Consider the following 6,000-nt stretch of genomic DNA (forward strand, 5'->3'; position numbering starts at 1 on the left):
GGGTAGCCTGGTGAGCACCAGGAGGCGGGAGCGATGTCAGAGACCCAAGGAAGTGCAACCCATAGAAGAGCACCAGGAGCAAAGCCATTTGGAAATCTAAGCTAATCCCTGCTCAGCGAGAAGCCTGCTTCTCCCTCTCCCACTCCCTCTGCTTGTTTTCCCTCTCTCGCTGTGTCTCTCTCTGTCAAATAAATAAATAAAATCTTAGGAAAAAAAGCTTTAAAAAAAAAAAGGAAATCTAGGCTAAGCAGTGAGGAGTACAGAGTCTGAAGAAGGTCCAAGTGAGAGAGATAAGGCAACAAATGTAGTGTTTAAGGGCCTGCCCAAACCTATTGCTTGATTAAGTGACTTGCTTAGTGTTACACACGTAATCTCTATGTGCCTCAGATCATTGCCTCCAAGACAGAAAAAATGCAGAACCCTTTGGAGGGTTTGGTAAGGATAAAATGGGATCAAATATGGAGGAAGACATTGCACAAACAGGTGACTTCTGAGTGTTCAACAAATGACAACTACTATTTCTCATATCATGTAGCAATTTTCTGGCCTAGCTTTTGAGCTTGCTTATTGTTTCTGTATTTGCAGAACTTAGTACAAATGAAGCTGGCTCAAATCCAGTAAGGAAAAGGCAGTTGGTGGTGCCTAACTGATGTGGGCAATATTAGGCAGAGGATCAGAAGGATTGATGGCGAGCTTCCTCCCAGCAATGAAGAATATCTGTCCAAGGGAATACCCAACCGAGGTTATGGAGTAGGCACCCCCATTCACAAATGATTTACTAGGACTATTGGGTGGTCTGATTACATGATGCATTCTGTTTCCATTTAACAACAATTCCTGTTCCACACTCATTTTCAACTATACGATGTAATTATCCTTTTATCCAGGGTCTCTGCTTCTCTTCTACCTTCATTATTATCTTTTCTGTGCTGTCTTATGGGTCTCTCTGATGGGCCTAAGGTTGGTAATGAACTGCAATGCAAGTTAGCCATAAAGGCTGGGTAGCAAAGAGGGTAAGACTGTGGTCTAAGGTGAGTTCTTACGTTATTATTTGTAATTCATGTCATCTTTCCCTCCGTTGGTATGGATAGTTGGGACTCGGCTCAACATCTAAGTACAAAGAGGTCATTTTTGTTGTTGTTTTCTTTTTACAAAATACAGTAGTTTGAAAATAGCCTCATTGTGTGGTGCCAGTGCATGTAAATTACAACTATTCAGATTGACCATAAAACCAAAACAGATGTTAGAATAGCTTGCAGTTTGAATTCTTCTTTGAACTATAGATACTGCTGTAATCAACAAGAATTTCTGAATGTTTCTGGAGACACAAAGATAATATGTATAGACAGAAACATTTTCATTCTTGAGGACTTACTCCTAACTCAGACTTACTAAATATCACTTCTAGACACAATTTTCAGTCTGGCTGCTTTAATGAGAAGTAAAATATGGCTGAAGACCACCAACCAACATTGACCTTAAGTGGCACTTTCTGTGATTTATGTCCCAAACAAAATTATCATTTTTCCTGGTTTTATCAGAGAAGATAGAAATGCATTGGGAAGGAGTCTTTCTAAAGAATTAGAAAAATATGCTATGGACTTTGAGTAATGACTGCCAGAATGAACTCATTTTCAAATATATCCAGTGTCTTAAAGGACTAACTTTGCCATGTTGTCCATGTTGCATTAATCTGGTCCTATTTCTAGTCAGTTTAATAAAAACTGATTAGCTGTTCACCACAGCTATTTTCCTTCTTTGCAGGCACACAACTCAATTCAACTTTCCAGATGGATGAAGCCATATGCCTGAATTTCAGCAACTCGAATGTGAACAAATCTGATGGGTGCCATTTCCAGTCCTGGCCTATAGAAATCTCCCATTGGTGCTCCAATAAAATGCCTTCTTCTATCTCCTGGATGGGCATTGACATACAGAGAAACTTCATAAGCCACTCCTTAAAGTTGATAGAACAACAAGATGGAAGGAGCCTGGGTCCCTGAATCACCGGTTGGAGGAAAGCCACCAGGAACATTTACTTTGTACTCAATGTGAGTAGGAAATAAACTTATACTGTATTAAGCAACTAATATTTTTCAGCAGCAGCTAGCAAACCTTTTTAAAATCTAGTAAGCAAGGAAATGAAGGAAATAAGAATGATTATCAGAATCTATAAGGTTTAAATTTTACACGCCCAGCGTTCTCCTTTCCTTTGTAGATAATACTATTAATAATGATTTTCATCTCTATGAATACAGCCTGAATTTTCAGGTACTGATGGATTTTATCCCCTCTTCTTAGCTAGAATTGCTGCCCTGGGATGTGAGGGAGTCAAGAGATTGACTAGCATGCTTTCATTCAAAGGTAAAAATGTGGCTGGAAGAAGGCAAGTTTCTGAGAAAAGCTTCTATATGTGTAAAACAGACTTTGCCAGCTATCTCTAAAGAATCCTGCTCTAGGCTAGACTGCCAGTTCTGATCACGTGCAACTACATTACCTGCTTCCCAATTCACACACCACATGGGCACACATGCGCACACGCACACGCACACGCACATACACTTCTGCCTCCTATCCATCAAAATGGCCCAATCAATAAGAGTTGTCCTCTGGTGGAAAAACCTAGGTTCTAAACCAGATCATGTTTTTATTTTTGTTTTTGTTTTATCCAAAAGAGAATCTACAGAAGAGGTCCATAACCAAGTAGGCGTGAGTTTATAAGGTTGGATAGTGGTTATGACAGACAGAGTGTGAGAATAAGTGCTAATGAAAATCTATTTGGGTAGAAAGGTAAAGGCCTGATTCCTGGGATTGTAACATGGATGAGACAACTGTGTGTGTGTGTGTGTGTGTGTGTGTGTGTGTGTGTGTGTGTGTAAGAGAAAGAGAGGTGTGAGTATCATAATTTTCATGTCTAAGACAAAACTTTCTATCCCAATGATTTCCCAGAAACCAACCTTTAGAATACCAAAGTGTAGTACTTTTTTCTTTCAAATAGAGAAAGAGCCATTACTTTTTTCATCAGAGAAACTTAAGATTTAATCCCACCTTTTCCCTTACCAGTTGTGTTATGCCTATTACAGGTGCCCTTGGAGAGATGGGAGGAGAGGAAGCAATTTAGCACCTACTATTAATGAACATCACAGACTTATTTCTTCTTCCCCTCTCCCTCCCTTCCTTCTTTACTTCATCTTCTTTCCTTCTCCTTCTTTTTCTTCCTCTAGCTAACCTCTTCCTCTTCTTCCTCCCTTTCTTCAATACCTGCTCGCATTTAATGGACTATTCTCAGTTACTGTGACTCAAAGAGTGCACCTAGTGTAGTGGGCAAGAAGCCTGGAAATGGGACTTGGAGGAACTTGGTCCAAGTCCTACCTTTGCCCCTATGTGGTGTAACTTATTTACCTCCTTTAACCTTTCAGAACAATTACCTTTTTTACAGAGGAAATTAATATCTGCTAAATCCACCTATAAGACCTCATGTGAAGATTTAGCAAGGTAGTGAATGTAAGAGCATTGACTTTTGCTCCTTTCACTGCTAAAGAAGTGAATACGTCAGATGAACACTGCACAATTCTCACAGATAGTTCTCACACAATCCTCATGTATGTGAGCACAGCATAACCCATAGACTTGTTGAAACCTGATGTTGTACTACACTTGAAATTAATGTACACTGTGTGTTAACTACACTTCAATCAACAAAAAATAAATAAAAATAATAACAATAAGAGAAAAGAGAAAAAAAGAAAACCGTATAACTTACGGGACTATGAATAGGGACAGACCCTTTGGAAAGCAGAAGTTCTTTAAAAAGTTTATTCTCTTGACCCTTCCCGTGAATCATCCTAAGTAATGTGAAAAATCTTTAGGTACAAAAATATTCATCTAAGCACTGTTTATAATAGAAAATACTTCAACATAAAGGTCAACGATAGACTAGAGAATGGATGGCACAGCCACTTGGCATCCACATGCAACATGTTTCAAAGAAAATGTCATAATATGGGGAAATGTTAATGACAGAAAGTTAAGTGAAAAATGCAGAATACAAAGTTATATAATTCCAACTATTTTAAAGTCTATTTATTAAAAAGGACTGGAAGAAAAGAAAATAAATTGGTGGTGTCTGTGTTTAGATAGTAGGGGTTTTTTTTAGGTGTATTTTGTTCTTTTTTGTGTTTTCTCAATTTTAAATAATGAACATGAGTTGCTTTTATAATTAAAAATATATATATATGATCAAATGAATACAGAAGTGCAGTGTTCCTAACAGTATTCCGTAAACAGTTTTCTCATAATGGTTCTTATGAAAGAACACATTTTAATAATATGAAATATTGGATAATGGTTACTTTCAAGAAGTGGAATAAGATAATATTGTTAGTTTTGTTGAGTTAATTTTATGATTTAATAAAAGGAGAATTAGTGAGGTTCAGCTCTGAATGTAGATGTTCAACAGTGAACAGAATCATAATGAATTCTGAACACCCAGCAGTATTGTCAATAAAATTGTATTTATCTCTAGGGACCAGAGCAACCAAATAATCATGTTTGTATTCAATTTAGTTTGGGACACTTTATGTCTTGTTGGGGTGGAAATGATTGTTCGTGATGTGCACATTCTAAATGGTTTCAGAGTATGACCATAGCTTGGGTTCCTATTAGGATCTCTGACATTTCTCTAGCTGAAGGTATAAACTTTGTTAGGAAAAAAAGAAACAGCAGCAGAGGAAACTCAATTGTTTTTCCTAAAGTTAGAAATAGTTTTACCTTTACATCCCTAAGTATTGCTGGTAAGTTGAGTTTTAATCTTATATCCGTCCTATTAAGTAATACTAATGATCCAATTTACAAATAAGGCCAAGGCTTACAGAAGTTGAGAAACTCATGCAAGATTATACAACCAGTAGATTATAGAACAGTCATTTCTCCAGTTCTGTCTGGCCCTAGTGGTCATTTTCTTTCTTTGCTTGGGGACTGTGCAATATAAGCTACTGGGCTCTGGAGTCAGACTGCCTGGGTTCTGGGGTAAGTTACTTTATCTTGGTTCTTTAGTTTCCTCATCTATAAAATGGGTAGAGTGAAAATAATAACTGCTTTGCAAGTTTGCCCTAAGGCCTGAGATGATGTCTGTGACATACCTGATATATGGGAAACAGAGACTAATGAGCTCTCATTTTTACACCTCCCAACATAGAGAATCTGAAAGATACCAGCTTTAGAGAGACTAATATGAAAAAGTAGGGTGTGGCAAAGTGTGTTCATTAAACTCTAATTCTTTCTCCTCTTGGGGGCATTGCTAGACCATATTCCCAACTCCCTTGCAGTAAGTTGAGGTCATCTGACTGAGTTCTGGCCAATGGAATGTGGGTGGAAATGACACACCTACTTCTAGGCCTGGCTCCTAAAAACCAGTATCTCACTCAATCTCTTGCCTTCTGGCCAAATGTAGGAGATGGAAGGCCTTGGTTCTCAAATGGCTGCAGAGTAGACACCTCCCTTTACTTCATCACTGTTTTAGATTCGAGCGAGAAGCTACTGATATACTTTTTTTTTTAATTTACTTGAGAGAGAGAGAGAGAGAGAGCCAGTGAGCAGGGGGAGGGGCAGAGGGAGAGAGAATCTCAAGCAGATTCCGTGTTGAGTGCAGAGCCCAACATGGGACTCTATCCCACGACCCAGAAATCACAACCTGAGCCAAAATCAAGAGTCAGATGCCTAACCAACTGGGCCACCAGGACAGCCCTGAAGCCACTGATATTTTAAACAGCATTAGCCTATCTGACCAATAAGAGGTTTTTAGTTTTGTCAACATACTTGGAAATGAACTTTGTCCCATTAGATTTAAGTGAGAAATAAATGAAATGGATGATGGGGTGGAAGCACAGAGCTGAACTGGAACCGGAGAGACTGGATTTGGTTGTAATAGGGACAAAGAAAGAATGAATGGGCATATAGTTCAGGAGAAAGAGGATTTAGAGCTTATCAAGAAAAGGAATG

The sequence above is a fragment of the Callorhinus ursinus genome, unplaced genomic scaffold (assembly GCF_003265705.2).
Source record: "Callorhinus ursinus isolate GAN/ISIS: 27379988/994484 unplaced genomic scaffold, GSC_fseal_2.0 scaffold2, whole genome shotgun sequence".
Classification (NCBI taxonomy): domain Eukaryota; kingdom Metazoa; phylum Chordata; class Mammalia; order Carnivora; family Otariidae; genus Callorhinus; species Callorhinus ursinus.